This window comes from Hydra viridissima, unplaced genomic scaffold (genome assembly GCF_058129835.1).
Source record: "Hydra viridissima isolate aposymbiotic clone 2 unplaced genomic scaffold, HvirCarnegie_v1 scaffold_2, whole genome shotgun sequence".
NCBI lineage: Eukaryota > Metazoa > Cnidaria > Hydrozoa > Anthoathecata > Hydridae > Hydra > Hydra viridissima.
The window spans coordinates 19170885-19194450 of record NW_028324301.1 but is presented as its reverse complement, the minus strand read 5'-3'; the positions used below and the strand labels follow the sequence as shown (position 1 = coordinate 19194450).

At 33.3% G+C, this 23566-nt stretch overlaps 1 pseudogene; it reads left to right on the top strand.

The window, feature by feature from the left end:
• Positions 1–20943: 20943 nt before the first annotated feature.
• LOC149892334 (uncharacterized) lies at positions 20944–22136 on the top strand (annotated as a pseudogene).
• Positions 22137–23566: the final 1430 nt, after the last annotated feature.

Sequence of the window (23566 nt, the reverse complement as noted above, 5' to 3'; positions counted from 1 at the left end):
CTGTATTAAAGTGTCTTCCTTGGGTGTAATATTTTTCACACATGCTTTGCTTTTCTCCTTTTAAATCGTCAAAGATCATCAAATTGTTTTTGCTTCTATCGAGATCGGAAGGGTCAGGAACGTCTTCTTCATTTTCAAAGAATTGACATTCCATGTCTGTTTCTTCGTCACATTCTTTTGAAAGATCATCAATTACATCTTCAGGGTTTAAATTTAATTTTTTCATCTTGTTTTTATTAAGGAATTGGAGAATGAGTTCTTTTGGTAGTTTATTCTCAAAGGCTTTTTTGAGTATTTTGTATTCAGTTTGGTAAAGAGATTTGCTAAAGACCAGCAAGTGGTTAAAATCCAGCCATCCAGGTTGGAGTAGAAAATTGAGAAGCAATGTTGTTTTACCACAACCAGACATTCCAGCGATAGCACCTCGAATGCTTTTTGGTAAAAGCTTACTGTTGTTTCTTTTATTTTCATCATTGTTAATTGCCAAAGGAATGACTTCCATTTTATATTAAAACTTTTTTATATATATTAAAAATGTACTGCGTTAAATGTAAAAGAGAAACTGAAACCATTCACTTGAAAAAGGAGATGACAAAAAACAACCGACCTATGTTGAAAGGAACGTGCGACTCTTGAGGAACGACCAAATGTCAATTTGTTTCTTCGCATGCGCTCGATGGATCATCTTCTTCAACAAAAGGAGGTGATTTGGTGGAGTCAATCAATAAGCTGTCGAGCAAAATCAAGCTTCCATGGGCTAAATTTCCAGGAGAAATGCACATTCCAGGAATGAACTTTGCAGGACCTGGAACTAATTTGGATAAGAGGTTGACTTCAACAGACATGTATCAAGATTGGAGCAAACCGGTAGACAGAGTAGACAATGCAGCGTATCACCATGATTTGGCTTATAAATATTTCAATGACGTTCAAAGCAGAAATTTAGCAGATCAGATAATGCTTAAAGAGATGAATTCGATTCCCAATCCCACTCAAAGAGAGATCAACGAAAGAAAGCTCATTACGCCGGTGATTAAAGCCAAAGCTAAATTTGGATTAGGTGTGAGTGATTTGAAATGGACGGATCAGCTTGCAGAGGAGCTTCATAAACCGGTCATTCACCATTTTAAAAGAAGAAGGGTGATTGTGAACGACATGGATGAGATATGGGCTGCAGATTTGGTGGACATGCAATCGTTTTCAAATTTAACAACGGTGTAAAATATTTGCTCATGGTGATTGATGTGTTTTCAAAGTATGGATGGATCGTTCCGTTAAAAAGCAAAACAGGCTTTGAAGTAGCTGAAGCGTTGAAAAAAATCTTCAGTGAAAGAAAATGCTTCAAATTGTGGGTGGATAAAGGAAAAGAATTTTACAACAAGCACGTGAGAGCGCTAGGTGTTCAATTGTATTCCACTGAAAACGAGGAAAAAAGCTGTGTCGTTGAGCGATGGAACAGAACGATGAAAGAGAGAATGTTTAAATATTTTTCAGCCAACAATACTAATAAATACATTGACGTTTTGGATGAGATGGTGAAAAATTACAACAACACAAAGCACTCTTCCATCAAAATGACTCCAGTGGAAGCCAGTGATGAAAAGAATAAAGGTAGGGTATGGTGGAATCTGTATGAAAAGGATCAAACATTACCAGCAAAACCAAAATTTTCCATGGGTGATCAAGTGCGAATCGTAAAAAAGAAGTCTCACTTTGAAAAAGGGTATACACCGAGATGAACTGAAGAGGTTTTTACCGTGTCAAATGTTCAGCATACGGATCCTCCTACATATAAAATCGCTGATGCTAACGGTGAAGAAATTCAAGGCACTTTTTACGAGCAGGAGATGCAAAAGACGCATCAGGACATATTCAGGATTGAAAAAATCGTTCGAAAGACGAATAAAATATCCAGACTCGTTTAATTCGTGGGTGGACAATAAAGAATTGATCAGTTTGCAAAAAAAAAAGATCTAAAAATCGTAGATTTCCACTGATCATGAGATGATCTAAAAAATTTTAAAGATGTTTTAAAATGCATGCTCCTCACAGGTTTTTAAGAAATGTTGCCTCAGCTGAAGTTCACAATTTGGAATTGCAATTAAGGTTTTTAGAAGAGAGGATCAGAGAGTTGGAGGAAAGAAAACCGAGTAACATTTTTTATACGAAAACGTTGGATCATCCACCCTATTACAACACGAACAGACAGTATGAGATTTTTGCTCAGAAAGACATTAAATTTGTTGCTCTCTCCCATACAACGATAGCTTTATCCATTGGACTGAATTTGGAAAGAGGTGTTGCAGTGGTGACATTAATGAATAAAATCACTGAGCAGTTGAATTATAGAAAGAACGAAGTTATTATTTCAGAGTCTGTAGATAACGTTATTATGGACGTGAACAGCAACTGCAAAGAGGATGTGATTGTTAAAAAAGGCGAAAAGTTCTGCACGATTACGCACATTGATTTAAAATAATCTTTCTTAATGAAAAATGGAGATATTGAATGAAAAACTTTATCCAGTTCTTCCATCAGCTCCAGTGGATGATGGACACGTTTACCGTCTTCAGAAGATTGGTGAGATTCAGAAAGAAATAGAAACTGAAAAAGCAAAGAGAGTTCATCTCAGCAAAAAGTACCATCGCGTTTTCAGGATCATTTCGAATGTGGACAATACGATGCAAGATTTATGCATAGCATTGGGTGCGACTGGAATTGGTCTTTTGTCTACGATTATTGCAAGTCCAGCAGCGATTGCGTGTGAAGGGTTAGCTATTGGAATGGGTTTTTTATCGATTGTCGGAGGTCAAGTGAACAAAAGAATGGCTTTGAAAGCGGAAAAGCACGAAAAGATAAAAGTGTTAGCAGAGTCAAAATTGAACACGATCAGCGAGCACATTTCCGAAGCGTTGATGGATAATAAAATAAGCGATTCAGAGTTTCAGTTGATTCTTGGTGAGCTTCAAAAGTTTAAGACCATGACGGAGGAAATACGAACCAAAACTAAAAACGGAATAGATGAATTGGCTAAAGAGAACTTGATCCAAAAAGGTCGAGATGACGCGATTCAAGCGTTTAACAATTTTTATAAGAAGGGATAACATTAATGTGAAAATTGATTTAGGATTTTTTGTCTATGTATTTTAAAAAGATGTTTTTCTTTAAAATACAAGACCCGAATAAAAGAGATGAAATTGTGAGAGAGATTAATAAGAGAAGAAAGAGGATTTACCAAGGTAGCATCAACGATAACATTTTAGATGCAAATTTTCAAGCTAATGTGAGCAAGCTGTTAAAGCCTCTCATCGAAAGCAACAAGAAGATGCTCAACGGATTCAAAGAATCTAAAAAAAAGCGTTCCGATGTTTGTTTTGTTTGGACTTCAGACGAACAGACCCTCTAGTCAAACTGTTAATCCGTCACTATTTGACCATTGTGATATTAGCAATTTTTACGTGACCGTCAATGGAATAAAGTACCCAAATTATAATTACGACTTGAATTTTGGAGAAAAGAAAGTAACCATGGCTTATGCAGATACGTTTTCTTTTGATGAAAAATATTACGGTACAAACGAACTTGTTTGTCAATCTGGGTTGTCCTTGTTTCATTATATAAAACTGTATCCCTTGCTCTTTGTTGATATCAGCAAGCAAAAAGAAAGAGTGGCTTCAGAAACAGCTATTTTGGTGATCAACCTTAAATTTCGAACTTCAACTGTTGCAAATACCGTCATCTTTGCTGTGGTGATCTCTGACAAGCTGCTTAATTTTGTTTCAAATGGAACTCACATGACTGCTGTTTATTAGATCTTTAAGATCCATGGAAAATCTACGATTTTTTAAGTTCTATTGTGATTTTTAGTTTTTTTATCTAAAAAATAAAATGGATAACAAAACGTTAAAAGAATTGCAAGAATTAGCTAAAAGTCGTGCGATAAAGGGTTACTCACAAATGAAAAAAGAGGATCTTATCAAAGCAGTGAAAACAACAAAGCCTGTCATTGGTGAAAAAAATTGAATTGACTTAAAAAAAAATCTTGGCAAAATAAAATGCATTACACAAAAAAGTTTTTCAAAGAGTTGCTGAATGAAAACGGTGTAACTAAAACAGCTAAAAATATGCCAACGTTGTTGATGCTTGCGGTTGAAAATAACTTGATCAGTAAAGATGATATTTTGGAAAGAGCTAAAGAAAAGAGAAAACGTCGTGAACCGAAAGAAAAGAAACCTACTGATCCAAAATATGAAAGGCTTTGTTTTGTTAAGAAAAATCCAATCACTGTGAGAATGACCAACGTTGAAACAGGTGAGGTGACTGAATACAAGTCTCTTTACAAAGCGATGAAAGAGACTGGTCATGGATGGAGATATTTTAAGCGTCGAGATGGAAAGGTGGAAAATGGATTTAAAATTGAATATTTACATCCTTTGGATTCATGAAAAGCTTTTAAAAATCGCAGATTTTCCAGTGATTCAAAGAATCTAAAAAATGAATTCGCTTAAAAAAATTTCTTCTCTTAATAAAATGAGATATACAACATCATATTTGAAAAATTTGCTGAGGGAAAATGGAGTCACCAAAACCTCAAACAATTTATTTGGTCTGATGATGCTTGCGGTTGAAAATAACTTGATCAGTAAAGACGAGATTTTTGAAAGTGTGAAAGAATACAAGCCAGTAGGTCGACCAAGAATACATGAGCCTAGAGAAAAGAATGATGATCCAAAATGGAACTGGCTTCGTTCAGTTAGAAAAAATCCAATCACTGTGAGAATGACTAATGTTGAAACAGGTGAGGTGACTGAATACAAGTCTCTTTACAAGGCGATGAAAGGAACTGGTCATAGATGCAAAGGTGATTAATGGAATCAAGATTGAAGAGCTTCATCATTGATTTTTTCAATTCTTTTCGAAGAATTAAAAATCGCAGATTTCCATGGATCTAAAAGATCCTGAAAAATGAATAAGGCTGAAAATGAGATCATATTTGAAAAATTTGCTGAGGGAAAATGGAGTCACCAAAACCTCAAACAATTTCTGTCGATGCTCTCGGATGAAAATAACTTGATCAGAAATTTGATGAAAATAAAAAAAATTGAACTCGAGTAAGATAATTTACGACGATTAAAAAAGATGGGTAACAATCAAAGCAAATATCAAGTTTCACTGCTTGACAAACTCAGACAGTCTGGAAAAATGCTTGAAAAAATTAGCAATCTTGAAAATAAAGTTTATTGGAAGCTGAGTAGACCGTTGATGAAAGATGCGTTTGAAAAGAACTACATGCCAATTCATGAAATGATTCAAGACCTCAGCCCTCTCAGAAATCAGCTGCTTATGGAAATCGGGAAAAGTCATTTGAGTAAAAAAGACATATACAAAATTAAAAGGATTTTTGAGCATGATCTTTATGAACTAAAACATATCTTAGGAGGCGAAGAACGCGAAGAGTGGCAAGATGATTTTGTTCGTGAGTTTGGAGATGAATTTTATAATATTTTACCAGATCTTAATATTGTTCCTTCTTATATTGAAGGAAGTCATCCCAGAATGATCCAACTCTTTGGTGAAGAGGAACTGCTGATGAGTGACTTTGAGCGTCTAGAAGAGATGAAAAATCAAATCGACGTCACCGTTTTATTATTCGAAATGGATGAACTAAGACCTTAAAATCACCCTTTTTGAGATCCTTTTTTGATTCTTTTTTAAGAATTAAAAAATTCAGAGAATTTTCCATGGATCTAAAAAGATCCTGAAAAAATTGAACTCGATTAAGATCAATGACAACGATTAAAAAAGATGGAAAGGAATTATGTGATTGAATTTGATGAAATGGGTCGTGCTCATCTGTTTGATGAAGACAAAGAAATTCATGCGGCTGGATGCAAATTTACTGCACATGACGAGTGGGGAAGAAAGTATACGATTAGATTTGATGAAATGGGTCAAGCGCATGTATACGATTCAATAAGCGAAATTTTTGCCAATTATCTTGTTTCTTAATTCTTCAAAAAGAATCTAAAAATTCGAAGCGCGCCAGAAAGATCTAATTTTTTAATTCTTCACGCGAGAATTAAAATATGCCGACGGTGTGCCAAGATTTAAAAAAAAATTGAATTGACTTAAAGAAAATTACGGCGGAAATAAAATGAGTCGCCAATCTTCAGAAAAATTTATCGCTAAAGAGCGAAAAGATGAAAATGTCGAAAATTTTTTTCTTCCGTTAATAAAAATGGAAGATAAATCATTGAAAAAAGTCTCAATGACATCATTACGAAGAGATGCTAACGAAAGGGCTATCAAAGGCTATACCAAAATGACAAGGGAACAGCTCGTTGAAGCTATAAGAACAACAAAACCTGTCATTGGTCAAAAGTCTGTCAAAGAGCCTGTTAATGATCGAAAAGATCGAAACTATTATAAAATGACTGTGAAAAAATTATGAGAGGTGGCTAAAGGTCGTGGTGATATCAAAGGCATCTATAAAATGAAAAAAGCCGAGCTCATTGAGGCTATAAAAATTCGAAGAATTTCCAATGATTCGGAGAATCTACAAAATCAAAGAATTTCCACGGATTCAAAGAATCTACAAAATCCTGTCATGGGACGTGGACCTGCTCCTCAACATGTAGCTCGTAGACGAACGACTGAGGCAAGGCCGCTTTCGATTGCTCCGGTTATTGCTCCAGCACCTGTTCCTGCTTCAAGAGCTGGTTGGTTTTCAAGAATGATAACATCTGGCTCTAACGGTTTTAACCAACTTAATGCTCTCGTTGATCCATACGTTCCAACTGCGGTGAAAAATGCAGTGAGCAGCGTGAGAAATGGAGTGGAAAAAACGATCAAGTCAATCAAAGACGCTGCATTTGCTGTTACAACACCGTCTGATACAAGTCCTGCTGAAAAGCTGCCTATTGCTCCTAAACCGCGTGAAAAACCTTACACCATAAAGTTTAATATGACTAAGCATTCAGCAGAGCGCTCCACCAAACTGTTTTCTTATGAACCATCTTCTCGATACCAAGACATTGTTTCTTTTTTCAACTTAGTGAGAGAGTCTGCTATTCAAACCATGGAAGGAGAAAGAAACACAAAGGTAAGGATTTCTTTAGTCTGTGAAATGACTCGCGTAAGCATCTTAACAGGTGAGGTAACTACACAGGCAGCTAACTTTTCATCCTACGCGAAAAGATTATTGGAGGGTGATGATGTGCGAACGTTAATGACCGAAATGGAAGAAAAAATCTTGGAAAGTAGTGCTAATTACAACAAGATGGGATCCAATTGTGTCTTGTCAAAGATTTTAAGAATGGATATCAGCTTTGCCGATTATGAAGCTTTCAGAGGCTCTTCTTACATGGAGCTATCTCCTATACTAAAAAGTAAAAAAGCCATCATCAACATGAAAAATAACGACAATGAATGTTTCAAGTGGTGTGTCGTCAGGGCTCTTAACATGAAAAATAGAGACAACGAAAGAATTGATGAAGACTTGATTGAAAAACCTAAAGAGCTCAATTTTAAAGGAATGGAATTTCCTGTAAAGACAACTCAAATCGAAATGTTTGAGAAAAATAATACTGACATTAGCGTGAACGTCTTTCATTATGAAATGAATAAACCTCAACCTATACTAATATCTAAATTTCATGATCGAAAGCATAATATTGATTTGCTGCTCATTTCAAACGAAAACAACAGCCATTATTGCCTCATTAAAAATTTCAGTCGGTTTGCTTGTTCTTCAGCATCAAAGAATCAACACAAACAATATTTTTGCAGAAATTGTATGCACGGATATGACCTTGAAGAAAAGCTGCAAAACCACAGAGAATACTGTTATGAAAACGCTCCAATGAGAATCGATCTTCCTGAAAAAGGGACAACTGTTCAGTTTAAAAACTATAACAAGACTATGAGAGTTCCGTTTGTGGTAACTGCCGACTTTGAAAGTTTCATCAAACCCGTCGATGACAACTCTGAATATGATAGTAAAGAGTCGTACACCAAACAATATCAAAAGCATGTTCCATGCTCGTTCAGCTACCATATCAAATGCTTTGACGAAACCATTTATAAAGAAAAACCAGTCAAGTACACAGCAGAAAGCGATGAGGATGACGTAGCTCAAAAGTTTATCACCAGTCTTGAAGAAGACCTTAAAAAGATTTTCGATAAGATTGATTCACGAAAACAACAATGGAAGGAAAATAGAATAGAGACTGATGAGGATAAGAAGAAGTTTGAAGCTGAAACCGAATGCCACATCTGCAAAAATGATCTTAACGGTGACAAAGTATGGGAACACTCTCATTTGACTGGAAAGTACCGTGGTGCTGCTCACAATGCCTGCAAAAAAAAATATCGAATTCCAAAATTTATTCCCGTATTTATACACAACTTGTCTGGCTATGACAGCCATTTGTTCATCAAGAAATTAGGTGGAAAGCTCAATTGCATACCCAACAATGATGAGAAATATATAAGCTTCTCTAAAAAAATCAAAGTGAGAGACACTATTGATAAGAAAGGTGAACCAAAGGAAGTATTGAGAGAAATGAGGTTTCTTGACAGCTACAGGTTCATGCCTGACAAATTAGACAAACTCTCTAAAAATCTAACCGATGAACAATGCATAAACGCTAGAGAATATTATCCTGAAAAGGAAAAGTTTGACCTGATAAGAAAAAAAGGTATTTTCCCTTACGAATGGATGGACTCCATTGAAAAATTACATGAAACGCAATTACCGCCTAAAGAAGCCTTTTATTCTAGACTGGACGATAAACACATCACTGATGAAGAATACGCGCATGCGCAAAACGTTTGGAAAGTATTTGGATGCAAAACCTTTAGAGATTACCTAGAAATTTATAACGTGTCTGATGTCTTAATTCTAGAAGACGCTATTGAAAATTTTAGAGACGCTTGCATGAAAAATTACGATCTTGATCCTGCTCAGTTTTACACCTGCCCTGGACTCGGTATAGAAGCCTGTTATAAAAGTACAAAAGCTGAAATTGAACTTTTTAGCGATCATGATATGCTCAACATGGTTAAAAAAGGAATACGCGCCGGAATTAGCATGATCTCAAACCGGCTTGGAACTGCTAACAACAAATACATGCAAGGCTATGACCCTTCAAAACCATCTAAATTACTCATGTATTTAGACGCCAACAATCTTTACGGATGGGCTATGAGCAAACCTCTTCCCGTTGGAGGATTCAGATGGATGAATGATGTAGAGCTTAAAAATTGGAAATTGATGCCATGCATTCTCGAAGTCGATTTGAGCTATCCTGAAGAGCTTCATGATTTACACAACGATTACCCTTTAGCTCCTGAAAGATTAACCATTGGAAAAGTAGAAAAGCTGGTTCCCAATTTAAACAACAAAGAAAAATACGTCGTTCATCACACAAATCTTAAACTCTATGAACGATTAGGCTTAGTCATCACCAAAATTCATCGAAGCTTTACCTTTAGAGAAGAACCTTGGATGAAATCATATATTGATGGCAACACTGAAAAAAGAAAAGACGCTCCTAACGAATCTGAAAAAGAATTTTTTAAACTCATGAACAATGCCGTCTTTGGAAAAACCATGGAAAACATCGAAAAACACGTTGATATTAAACTTGTCACCACAAGAAAAGAAGTCTTAAAATTATCTAAAGAAACTCGATATAAACGACACGTCATTTTTGATGAAAACCTAGCTGCGATTCACATGAAGAAAACACAAGTCACTTACGACAAACCCGTTTTTTTAGGAATGTGCATCCTCGACATCAGCAAGACTCTCATCTATGAGTTCTATTACGACTACATCAAGCCTAAATACGGTGATAAAGCTAAGCTGCTCATGACCGACACTGACTCACTCTTTTTTGAAATCGAAACAGAAGATTTTTACAAAGACATTGCTGATGATGTTGAAACCAAATTTGACACAAGCAACTTTCCTAATAACCATCCTGCCATTGAAAACGTTGGGTTCAAAGTAGGTGAAAACAATAAAACCATCGGCATGTTCAAAGACGAAGCCGGTGGTAAGCAAATTAAAGAGTTTGTTGGACTTCGACCTAAACTCTACTCTTACTACATCACTAATGAAGAACGCAAAAAATGCAAAGGAGTCAAAAAGAGCGTGGTTGAAAATAAAATAAGGCATCAACATTTTAAAGACTGCTTATTGAGTGGAAATGAACAGCTTGCAACCATGAACGTTTTCCGATCCCATCTTCACGACGTTTACAACGAAGAAATTAACAAAGTTGCACTCAGCGCTAACGACGACAAAAGAATTATCTTAGAAGACGGAATTCACACGCTAGCCATCGGTCACTACAAAACAAGGCTTAACACCTTGTGATAATCATTGCACTCAGATCAAAAGACACAGGAGAACCATTTTTAAAAGGATACACGCTTTTTAAAAGTGAAAAACAATCAATATCATCCTTGAATACTGAAAAATCGGCGTTTGAGACATTATTTCCATAAAAAATTGAAGCGTTTATTTTGCGTTTTGCATCGGTGTTCATGCTTATGCGCCAGAACCGGCATCTCCTTATATATTGCGTCTCCGTGTTAACGTCTTTCCCCAGTCGTATTTAACTTTTCTTCTTACGCTTTATCGTTTATGCGTCTCCGTGTTTACGTTTTTTCCCAGTCGTATTTAACTTTCCTTCTTAAGCTTTAACTTATATGTGTCTTCGTGTTTACGCTTTTTCCCAATCGTATTTAACTTTTCTTCTAACACTTTATCACATATTTATATGAAGAGTTGATGAGTCATCTTGTGTACGTTTTTTTTATCGATCGTTGTTTTTAGTTTAGTTCTCCGTCGTCACAATATTATATTTTCTATATAATGAATAAATGGGAAAATGTAATTTAATAATTGCTCTGCTTCCGATGTGGTAGATTTCATATTTCAGGTTGTTACCATAGGGGTAATACGGTTTACCCAAATTGGGGTAAAATGAGATATCTTATATTACCATCTTATCTTAAATGGCTCACAGATCTAGATCAATATTGTTACAATTTTTAAAATTATAAATTATGATAGATGAGGTGACTTCTAGAATATCCTAGATCTAATGATCTATCTAGAACGCTATTTCTAGATCTTTTATTTAGATACAGATCTAAAACTAGTTATCTACCCCAGCAAGCCCAACCATACGGGAACCCACCTGGGATGTCAAACGGGATGTCGCGGGATCGACACAGGGACTATATAGATAAGAAAAAAAAAAAATTTTTTTTTCTGCTATTTTGTTTTTTTCCCCATATTGAGCCAGGATTTCTCCCGGATGTGTTTTAAATAGATTTAATTTAAAGGTTTCTTTTTTTAATTTGATTATTTATAATTTACATTTTTTAGAGTTTATTAACTAACTTTAAAATATGTAAACTTTAAGTAAATTATTAGATCTATATATAGAAACACTGATACCTGGAACCTCAAGCTCATCGGCAAGATGCACGCAATGCCGAAAGTATTCTAGGCATCCTAGGTAATGAAGGTTCAACTTCATGACCCATTGAAATTGAAGATTCCAGCTAAATAAATCGATATTTTGTGTCACTTGCCCCTAGAGTTCCTTCGATAATCTGTACTAACTAGCTGACGATGCGCTGTTTTTTCTAATGACTTTGACGTTGCAATTCGCAATCGTAGACTCACTAATGATACGAAGTATAAATATACCAGTACGCATTACATTATATTTTAAATAATATGAACATGTACTCTATTTGATATATATTAGATTTTAGAAAACCTTAACCGATGAGTTTTTCAAATTTTTTTCACATCTCCATCCTTCAATTTTTCTTCAACAGCTTTGACATCCTAAATTATTTTAAAAGGTAAGTTTGTGTCACAACTTGTTGTCGGCTGTTGTGCAAAATAACTGAATGTAACTTTTGTTCTCTCTTACTTCTTCTTGCCCAGCAGTAGTTTTCAACAATAGTTTTTCTGTTTGTAAAAAATTTAACAATTATCAAGAACCAATATAAAACAATTTCATAAACAATTACAATTACATAAACAGTTACAAGCAACAATTTTGGTGAAGCATTTTGTTGTTTTAGTATCTTACCTGATGTAGTACGGCCAAATGTTTTTGACAAAGGACTAATTATGTCACAGGAAGAACCAGACATGTCTTTTGGCTTTACAACAATTTCTGATTAAAAATCGACACACTGTTTAATTTGTTTGTGGTGAACATTGTTTTCTAAATCACCTCTGAAAAAAATTTTAAAAAAAGCAGTAAGGAATTTATAATATTTGCAACAGTTTAACATGTTGCAGCAGTATAAACCTTACGTGATGATTCTATGTGTACCACAGAAATAAACAGTCCACAGTTGCCACTCTTAGAATGATCATCACCTATCAACCCAAAATCAATCTGGTATTCTAAAGTTTATTTACTTAAAAGTTCGACATTTAATTAAAATGAAAAACTGATGCATTATTTATGCGATTATGAATTTTAGATTGCATTTTATTGATGTTTATCAAAGTAAAAAAAATAATTTAGATAGTAAAACCTGTTTCTTTCCCTATTCTTCCACTGAGAATACACGCTTAAGATTTTTTTTTCTGGCATTCCTTATTTTCTTATAGGTGTTTTCAAAAAGTAAAAATATCAATAAAGAACAGAAACAAAAATCATTTTGAAAAAAAATAAACGCAATTAGGATAATATTAAAGTATAAACAGAACATCTATCGCTGAGTTTACTTTTCAAATCAGCACATTCAACTACATATTCTTCGCTGCTAGACAGTATTTTTTTCAGTCTGTTTACACGAAAGTAGAAAACAGTTAAAATATAAGAATGTCTTTGTTAAAAAATAAAAATTTCTAAAAACTAAATTGAGAATAATAATTTTAAATTTTTTTTCTTTATCCGGCCAACCAAAAACCGTGACGTAAACGGCCGACAGGGGTCCGATGGAATAACTAACATTGAGACCACCCCAGTAGCAATTATTTGTGTTTATTTAATGGATGGTGACTGACTGTTCCATATCTGCCCGTTTTTTTTGTAATTCACAGTACCACTGTTGTCCCTATTAGGATTATCCCTATCGTCATCTTGAGACACACTTTTAGTGTCACTAAGCTTTGAAGCTTCATTTTCATGATCCTCGTCACTATCTGTGTTAGTGTCAATGTCAGTGTCTTCATCCACCGGCAACTCCAGATCATCATCGCCGTCCAAACCTTAGTCAACAATCTTCTGTATTGCCAACTGCAGCTGCATCTATAAATAACACAAACTGCGATGAACATTAGACATGAAACTAAGAGAAATATTAGACATAAAGTCTAATATTTCTCTAAGTTTGTGGCTCGACGTTTATTTGGGAATCGGACTTTACTCAAAGGTTTACAGGAAATAAATCCTGAAATTGCAGGCAGGTTACTACAATTGAAATAATTCAAACTAAAGTACAAACCTAATTCTCACCATTACAAACGGCAACAAATTTTAGTAACTTTTTACTTTTTCGTAACTGAAAAATAAATTCCATGCCTGTAGTAATAATTACGCAATAGTTACGAAATATTTACGCAATAAGCAGAAACAGGAAAATAAATAAAAGACAACGCGTAACGTTATCTTATATACAGTACTGTGCAAAAGATAGTTGCACCTAAGAAAATTTTAAAAAAATGTACGTTTAAATAAATATAAGTAAATAATGTTGAGTTTTTATTAAATTAAACTAAGATATTGTTTAAAATAAAGCTATATTTATTTATTTTAGTTAATAATTATGTTAATAACGTTTTTTTTTATTGATATTTATTAGATGGTTTCATTTTGCATCGTTTTTCACCCACTTATAATGTTTGTTTATTTATTACAGACAAGGATTAACACTTGAAATTGATTACATCAACCACTGTACTATTTATTTATTTTGTTTAAATTTATTATAGTTAAAATTTTTTTGATAGGTAAGAGTGTGGTGAAGAATTTTTAATTACCGTTAAATTCTCGTGTTAATTAGAGATTTTTATTTCAAAAGTTTTGTTTTGAAATAAAATTACTTTTCAATACGAAAATATTTTCAGTACGAATAAAATGCCAAAAATATCAATAAATGCTAGAAACCGCATAATTGTTTTACATGAAGAGGGCAATAGTCAAGTTAAAATAGCCAAACGTGTGAATTGTTCGCGAGCATCAGTTCAAAAAATAGTTAAAAAATTTAATGAAACAGGTGATGAAGTGGATAAAAAGAAGTCTGTTCGTCCCAAGAAGTTAAGCCCACGTGATGAACAGTTTTTAAAATGAACAGCTCTATGAAATCGCAACAAAGTAAGCGCAAAATTCCTTCAAGCTCTTAAAAGAGCTAGTGAAACTTTAGTACATGCATCTACTGTGTGACGATCTTTGTTAAAATCTGGAATAAAAGGCTGTGTAGCTATTAAAACACCTTTACGAGGCAATAAATACATATCGCACTTAAAAAAAAAACAAATAAAAAATATATATAAATAAATACAATGTTCTATCTAATATAATATATTATATCAGGTAGAACGTTGCTTGAGTTACATGACATAAATTTTTTTCAGTAGTTTTCAGTAGAAGAATTAAAATTTGTTAGTAAAAACTGCATTTTTTTAATATTAGTCAATAAATAATTAACAATAAACAAAACATGTCAGAGAGCAAGAATAAAGTCAGTCCTTATGAGAAATGCATATATTTTAATAAAGAGAAGACTTCTTGTGGTCCTTTTAAGTGTTGGAACAAAGATGGAATCATTTAAGTTAATGAATTAACTACTGACATAACTAATCATTTACAAGCTTTAAAGGTATTAATAATATTAGAGCATTATTTGCTTTTTTATTAAAAGAAACAGGATTTCTTACTCCATAGGTGGAAAATCTAACGTTACTGTTTTATAGCTGCTACCGACAAACCAGTTAATGAAAAAACCTTGATTGATAGCCGGCTACAAGCTTATCTTTTACGCTATGACTCATTATGTGCGTACCATCGTTTTTCTTTTGGTATTGGCTGGAAGCAGACAAACAGTTGTCAACACCCAAGACATGAATTTCAAATCGGTAAAAAAGCACCAAAAATTAGATCCGTCCCTTTGAATACCCTTGGTGCTTATAGTGAAAAGAATTTATCACTTCCTGTCGGAGCCGTATTTTGCTTCAGCCACCTAAAAAGTATTTCTACAGGTAACAATATTGACATGTTAGAACCAGCTCCAACACCAATAAAGTCTTGCTTTCCTGCTGATGACATATATGTTCCAGATAGAACAATCATTTCAGATGAAACTATCAAAGAATTAAAAAAAGCGGCTAGCTCTTTGTGTGAAGCATTTAGAGCAAGTCCACTGTTCTTTTAGATAAAGCAAGTTCACCAGCAGCTGAGTACATTTTTAAAGCCAAGTGAATATGTGACAACTCAACAAACTCGATCATTATTCTGTAGGCAAGTAAATGAACTTGTATATTTACAAATACCCAAAGTAATTATGCTAAAAAATGAGATTTTTTTCTTTTTTTGAGACTTGAGATAAACATTTAGCAATGTCCTTTATCCTTCAAGTGTAATTTTTTAGATAGAGTAAGCAAAAAAGAACAGGAAGGTTGGCAACCACTTTTTGTGAAGAGGTTAACTTAACTGATGATATGATGACTGATGATATGATTTATGAAACTGTTGATATGAAAGATGCACCTGAAAACGAAGATGTTTTAAACAACGATATTCAGTTGATTGCAAAGGAGTTAGCAGCTGATTTTCAAATTGGTGATTGGATTATTGTTTCATACTTTATGCAATAGTATCCTGCAATAATTAAAAATGTAAGAAGTTTTAACACTATAATATTGTATTTTTGTGTATTGAGATCTATTACAAAATTATTGGTTTATTAACAATATTAACTAATTTCAAGGAATATTTAGAAAGCAGCAATGATTAGAAGTTACTTTACCTCAACCATTAGGTCAATGATAATGGAATATATGCTTCTTGTATGGAAATGTCTGTTACACCTGGAAAGAACTGCTTCAAGTGGCCAACCAAAGAAAATATTCTCCAGTGTTCGTCTCTTGACGTTGTTTGTAAGATTGATGCACCAACACCAACTAATGAAAGAGGTGATTATTCACTCAAAAAAGACGATATTGACAACGTGGAGATTCAGATCGGCCTTTAATAAATTTATTATATATTTTTCTTAATTCTTAGAAAACTGCATTTCCCATCAGTTTTAAACGGAAAAAACGATCTTGAAGTTTAATGGTTCTTTCTTTCACTGATAAAACCAAAAAAAAATTTTTTTTTCAAGTTCTCTTGTACAGTTCCTTTATAAAAAAGTATCATGTTAAAATTTTTAATAGCAGTACTAATTAATAAGGCTGTAAAGTATCCGTTGCTAAGTATATCTATACCGTTGCTAGGGTATTTTTTTAGTTAAAAAATTGGCAAAATAAGGCTACTTCTAGGACATCTATAGGCTTTTTATCACTCGAGCATATAGATTTTTTTTCAGATATTTGAAGATGCATATTTAAGGAAAATAAATAACTTACACTGTTCATGGTGGACCTAAGGCCACGGTTGTTATGGGTAATCTATCAAAGCGCGTTGAACGCAAAAAGTGATTTTTGGCAGGTTACTTCTTCCCAGGTCCTTGCATGCACATGGTTTTTGTTCCAAAAAGTCAATGTATGTCTTAGTGTCTTTCAAAAACACCTAAAAAAAACTACGTACAAGTATTGGCCTTAAGAGATATTAGAGCTCAAAGTTAGGGTAAAATTTCAAATGTTGTGGTTTTGGACCACGATTTCTAGACAACTGAAAATGTAATCTTGTTGAATTTTTACTTTTACTGTAGAAACCTACCCAGACTAGTAAAAAAATTAAAAAGAAATGTTTCTATCATATTCATGTTGCTAAAACTACTCCTCAAAGTAGCAATTGCACTCAATGCGCAAAGTTTTCTCAAAACGGGCCAAATTTTGGGACCCCCAATATCTCCGAAATCAATAAAAATTTTAGAAAAAAAACTGCCAGTGGCCTACTTTCATTGTCTTTTACAAAATATCTAAAAATGAGTACAATTTGAAGACATCACTTCCAAAATTTGCTTATTTTGCCTACATTTCTCAGACAATGGCTCATAAGGCGTGGTTTGGCTTGGCTTATGCATAGCGTGAAAATCTCGACATTTCTTAATGTAAAAACTACTGCCAAAGTGGAAATAAACCTTAAAAAATGTGTAAAACCTGGTCGAAAGACCTCCAGTTGGTTAAACAAAAAAAAAACGTCTCTGTTAGATTAAGTCATAAAATAACTATTAAAACCCTTTTTTTTTTTTTACATTATATTACCATTAAATAGCATCTGATTACAATTTAAGAAATGTTTTTTGATTTTCTCCACAAAATATTTTTTAATAAATAGCTCAATATACTCTTTTAGTACAAATACTCTACAATACTATTTTAAATGTAATATCAAAATTCATAATTTTTATGTTAACAGCATTTAAGGATAAAGTTGGTTGAAATGTTCATTATAAACCGTAAGCTATGATTTTCTGCTCCTTAACTCTAATAACTCAAATCATGACAGCAGAAGTGAGCATTAAAGATGCTCACTTTTTCCCAGCCGGTGTCGCTTGACAAATGTTCCCCCCATATTTTGTCCCCCCGGAAAGTATATTCTAGTATAAACGTTCCGGGGAATACATTATTTCTTCCCCGCCCGTAAAAAATTTTCCCCCTATAAAATTTTTACTAAGTCTTGTTTTTTTGATAAAACATTTGTAATTAATGTTACGCTGTTTTATTTATTAAAAAACATGCCTGAAAGTTAATTATGACCGATACCAAGAAACATTAATATGCATGGCGGATCTTGATGCATAATTTTCACAAAGTCCCCAGTATTTTATTTTTAAAAAGAACGAACATAATAAAATAATAACGTAATTTAGCAGTAAAATACAGTTCAAAAGTACTAAATAACATGTTCTAAATGCTGATAATTTGCATCGCCTTCTTGCGTTCATGTTTACGTGAGACGGATTTTGGAAAAGGTGTGATGATTCCAAACAGCAAATGAGATGAGAGCGCATCATTTTGGTTTCAAATGTTTGCGTTATACCATCTTTTCCATAAATTGCTAACTGAAATGGAAAAGCAGCTGCATAAACACCACAGTCCAATGCATTCGGTTGTAGTGCGCATGGTACTACTGTTACTGGAAGAAAACCCTCGTGATTAACAAGTCTGACATAGAGTTGTCTCATTTGAGCTTTAAAAAAGTTTGAAACGAAGCTATTAGGGTTATCTGAATACATAACTTCTCCTTCAATGCATGCAGTTGTCACCCAATGGTTGACATCGTGAAGAATGATTTATCGACTCACAGATGACTGCTTCGAACCCAGATCGTGTCTAATCTAGAAGAGTTGATTAATTGTTTTTGTTACCAAGATGTGTTGAAACCATTTTGTTGACCGCATCTATAATTCTGTCATTCAAACATGCGTCTAAAGTCAGGATATGTTTATCTCCAATTGTTAGATTGTACTTTGAAATCCAGGGTTCTGACTTTGAAACCTTTTTTGATGATCGATTTTTTCGACTGAATCTTTCAATGCTTCTGTTGCTATAACTTCATCAATATCCTGACCGGAGGTTGCAAGTTTTATTGACATGGCGTATTCCTATTGTTCATTCCATCTTTTTAGGTTGATAACGTTAACAACTTGTTTCAATATTCTTTTTTTTAGCTTGCAACCGATAAACTCCTCTGTCTAACACAGTCATTATTGTGTTAGGGTTGTAGAATCTTTGAGCTAACTTATCGCCCATTTGTGTGTCTTTGCGTCTATTGCATTTCAAAACTTTGTCGCCAACTGCAAATAATTGAGCTAAATGTTTAATATCGTAACGTTTCTTCTGCATATAATACGCCATTGTGATGTTCTTTTTACCTGCGTTTCTTTTCGAGCCAATTTCTTCAGCGAACTCAGCCATCCGTAATCCTTGTTTGACTTCGTCAATTTTGGTATCCCACAAAAAAGTTTCTCTTGCCCGGTTTTCCAAATCGATTGGAATCTGAGCTTTAACTCCATATATAATCTCAAAGGGAGAGTATTTTGTAGAAACTTGTTTATTTATTCGATATGAAAAAGCCACAGGGTCTAGAAGCTCATCCTAGTCGTTTGCTTCGTTGTTGACAAGCTTCATTGTATGTATAATCAACGTTTGATTGAAGCGTAAAATAAATAAGTTATAGTTAGTAACTGTTGTATTTAAAACTATTAAATAATGCCCCTTTTTTACACAAAAAACAAATTTAAAAGTTATTATAAAAACTATACAAAAATAAAGAAAGAGTATAAGTATTTATAACTTTTCTGTCAGTCTATTAGTCTGGAGATGATATGCTGACGTTTTTGTGGATTCTGTCTAATTACAATAAAAGATCTTCCACGAGCTTGTTACATAACTCGCGACGAAGAATGAAACGATGAATAGAATCCGCATCCTTGTTTCCAATCGAATCAACTTTAGCCCATCTAGTCAGGTATTCTGTTGCTACTACAATATACTTCTTTCCGTTCGTAGTTTCTTTCAATGGACCAATTAGATCTATTCCCCAACGGTGAAAAATGTCATGAACTGGGATTGAATGGAGCGTTACAGGTGATGGTTTGTTGTTAGATTTGCACGTTGACATTCAGGGCATGATCCGACAAGTTCGACTATGTCTTTTGAAATCGAATTCCATCAATACCTCTCAGTTGCTTTTTTGATCGTGGCGTTTTGCCCAAAGTGACATCCTCCAACTATGTTGCTACGGAGAGTTCGTATTATACGGTTTCGCTCTTCTTCTCCAATTACAACTCCTAGTGGTCGTTTTTCATTTCAGATATGAAATAATTCTCCATGTACCAACCGGAAAGATTCTGCTTTCTTTCGAAGTTTCCTCTTATCGTCTTTCGTATACTTCGATGGATATTCTTTTTTCCCGAGATATATAACCAGAATCTCGCTTTCTTCTTTTTCCATATTCTTGTTTCAAATAGTTAAATAAGACAAAAACAACTTATATTTGCAAGTTTTGTACTTTTATGTAACTAGTTGAATAATAAACGTTCGCAAATATCCTTGTTCTTTTCTGATAGCAAATAACTATAATAAATAAAAATTGTAAGTTATTTCATAAAATGATTCGCAATTTTATGAAATTTATTCACTAAGCATAGCAAAATACTCATATAGATATGAACAACTAGTTCATAAATAGTCCGAAAAAAATCAAAAACTAACGAGCCTTTGCTTTTTAAAACATTCAAAAACGTTCTAAACTTGCACGAAGTTATTTTATTAATAATCAAAAATAATTTTAGTTATTGTTATCAACTTGTTTAAAGAAACCGAGTTTAAACTTATCTAACATTAATTTTTATTTTTTTATTTATGCGTTTGATTCAATTGAAACTTTGTTTTTTATGTAGGTTAATTTAGCATTTAAATAGATAGTATATTTATTAAGATTTAGTATTTAATACAACGTGTTTTCAACATAAAGGGAAGAGAATATCCGAGTGAGGATTTGAGGCACCATTTCGAATGTATAGTTTCCCAAGTTTTAAAAGAAATAGCCTAAAAAGAGAACTATGTATTAGTCAGCTTAGACGAGAACGGAACATAAAAGAAAGTGGATGGGAACCCGGAACTGCAGATAGAGTATGCTCCGATCATTTTGTTGATAAAATTCTAACTGTTATGAACCCTAATCCAACAATAAATATGAGTTTTGATCAACCTGAACAAAAAAAAAATCTAGAAGAACTTTAATAAAGCACCCAATCACTTCTTTACCATGTTCTAGCAAAATGCAACCTGTGGAACCTTTGTTGACTGAAAAAAGTATTGTCACAGAGTTTTCAAGTGTTAGCTTTAATGCAGATGTTTTATCACCTATATCATCAGACTATGCGTATTCATTCAGCTTACCACAACTTTACAAATTTACTTCATGTGAATACAAATCTTTACTTATCACCTCTTATGTGAGTAAAGTAAATAGCCTTACTAATCAGTGAAAAAAGTTGAAAAAAAAAACAGTCAAGCCTAAACAAAAATTCTTTTGGAGATTAGTTAAGAATGATAAAAAAATGAACTTTAATACTGGTATATCTTCGATTGCTATTTTTAATGTTATTTTTGGTTTGTTAAAACCATTTTTACCCTGCATTGGTTATTGGAGAGGCCCAAAACATTCACGTAGCAAAGTCAAAAACTATAATCTATATTTAAATGTAAACTGTTATCACACAGAGAAGAAATTTTAATGACACTTATGACGTTGCGCTGAGGTTTACTAAATGAAGATATTGCTGATCGCTTTGGCATTTCAAAATCTTTGTGTTCTAATATATTTACCACTTTTATTACAATTATTGCTTATATTCTCGGAAATACTATTATTGTTTGGCTCCTAAGTGAAGTCATAAAAAAAACTTACCTGAGTCCTTTGTGAAAGCAAAGCATCGCAAGTGTAGAGTGATTATTGATTATTTTGAAATATTTATTGAACGTCCAAAGTCCTTTTACAACCAAACAGTGATTTTATCTGATTATAAGCACCACAACACTGTCAAGGTATTAATTGGTATAACACCAAATGGGTACATAACGTTTCTATCTAAACTTACGGTGGCAGAGTATCAGATAAACTTATTACAAGTGACAATGGCTTTTATGAGGAAAGAGACACAAGGTGAAGGCAGATAGAGGATTTCAAATAAGAGAAGAATTATTATTTTGTTAATGCAGTTTATCAGTTCCACCAGGTGCAAGAGTAAAGAGTCAAATGACTGCAAGTGAATGTAAGAAGACTACTGATGTTGCAAACTTAATCATTCAGATAGAAAAGGCCTTAAACCGAATAAAAAACTGTTGAATCTTAAAAAATATATTACTTGTTTCTATGGTTCATCATATGGATGATATCATTTTATTGTGTGCAGCTTTATGTAATTTAAAACCTGTTTTAATAAAAAATAATTCAAGTTTAAAAGTTTAAAATTTATTTTTTAATTTCTTATTAGTCATGCTTGCTTACATATGAATATATATATTGCTTATATGATGAATACATATCTTTCACATTATTACTGCTTTTTACTATTGTAAATGGCTTGAATAACCATTTTGATTTTCAGCATATTCATTGCCTAAATATTTTTACACCATTATTTGGGTCTTATAATAAGACAATAAGTTATTGTTTCTTTTTTCTAGGCAAAAAAATACAAAAAACTCAATAAAAGTGTCAATTTAAATATAAGAAGGATATTATAATTAAAAAAAAAAAGATTTTACAATTTTTTTCCAGTCAGTTAATAGAAAAATCTACAAAGACAGTTTTTAAGTAATGATCGTTGTAGTTCCTAAAAAAATCAACTTTCATACTCAACCAACCAGCTTCATCAAATGCAATTTTATCAATTATATACCAATGAGCTGTCCATACCATAAAATAACAATTGTTCATGTTAACAGTTCCCATTTGAACCTGACATTGAGTAAAATATCTATGCTTTTTATTAATGACAAACTTGTCATTTAATTTTTTTTTAATATAAGGAAGAGATATATTAGGATCTTGTGGTGTTGTATGGTTAATTGAAAACGGACATTTTATTTCTAAACAAGCTGGCGGGCAACATGAGCATCTAATTATTCTAACTGGTCTTCCACCTATATAGGGCATTTTAACATCTAAAAATAATCCACATTTATTTACAGTTAAACTTTGATGAAGAGATTTCATAACTTCAAAAAACTGGTTTGCTGCTTCAATTTCCATTGCTCTCCCATACTTTAATGTAGGTATATCTGGGTTCACAAAAGTTAACGCTGAAATACTTTGGTGTAATAACCACATATTAACTTTAGTGCCCATGTTAATTTTTAAAATTTTTTTTAGAACATCATGAGCTTTTGAAGCAGTTATAAATCGCTTTCGGAATTTAACTACTATGCTGTGGTTGGGAAGCCACTCTGATTTTGAACTTGTACAAGCTATATCGTCAAACCATTTTTAACAGCAGCCTCAATTCGAAAGAAGGTTGCGGCAACATGATTACATGTCTGCGATAAACCAGCTAGACAAGTACAATGTACAGAAACTATTTTAGCAGTTTTTTTTTATTAAAAGTAATCCATAACTTGTAACAGGGATCATAAATTTTTTCAGATTTCCTACTGTCGTGATAACTTCTTCAAGATGTAATTAGCGTGTGTGAAGGTGTGAATGTTTTTAGGTGCTAATGTGTGTAGGTGCTAATGTTTATACCCAGCAAGCACATAACGTTGAAACAACGTTGAAACAACGTTGAAACAACGTTGAAACAACGTTGAAACAACGTTGAAACAACGTTGAAACAACGTTGAAACAACGTTGAAACAACGTTGAAACAACGTTGAAACAACGTTAAAACAACGTTGAAA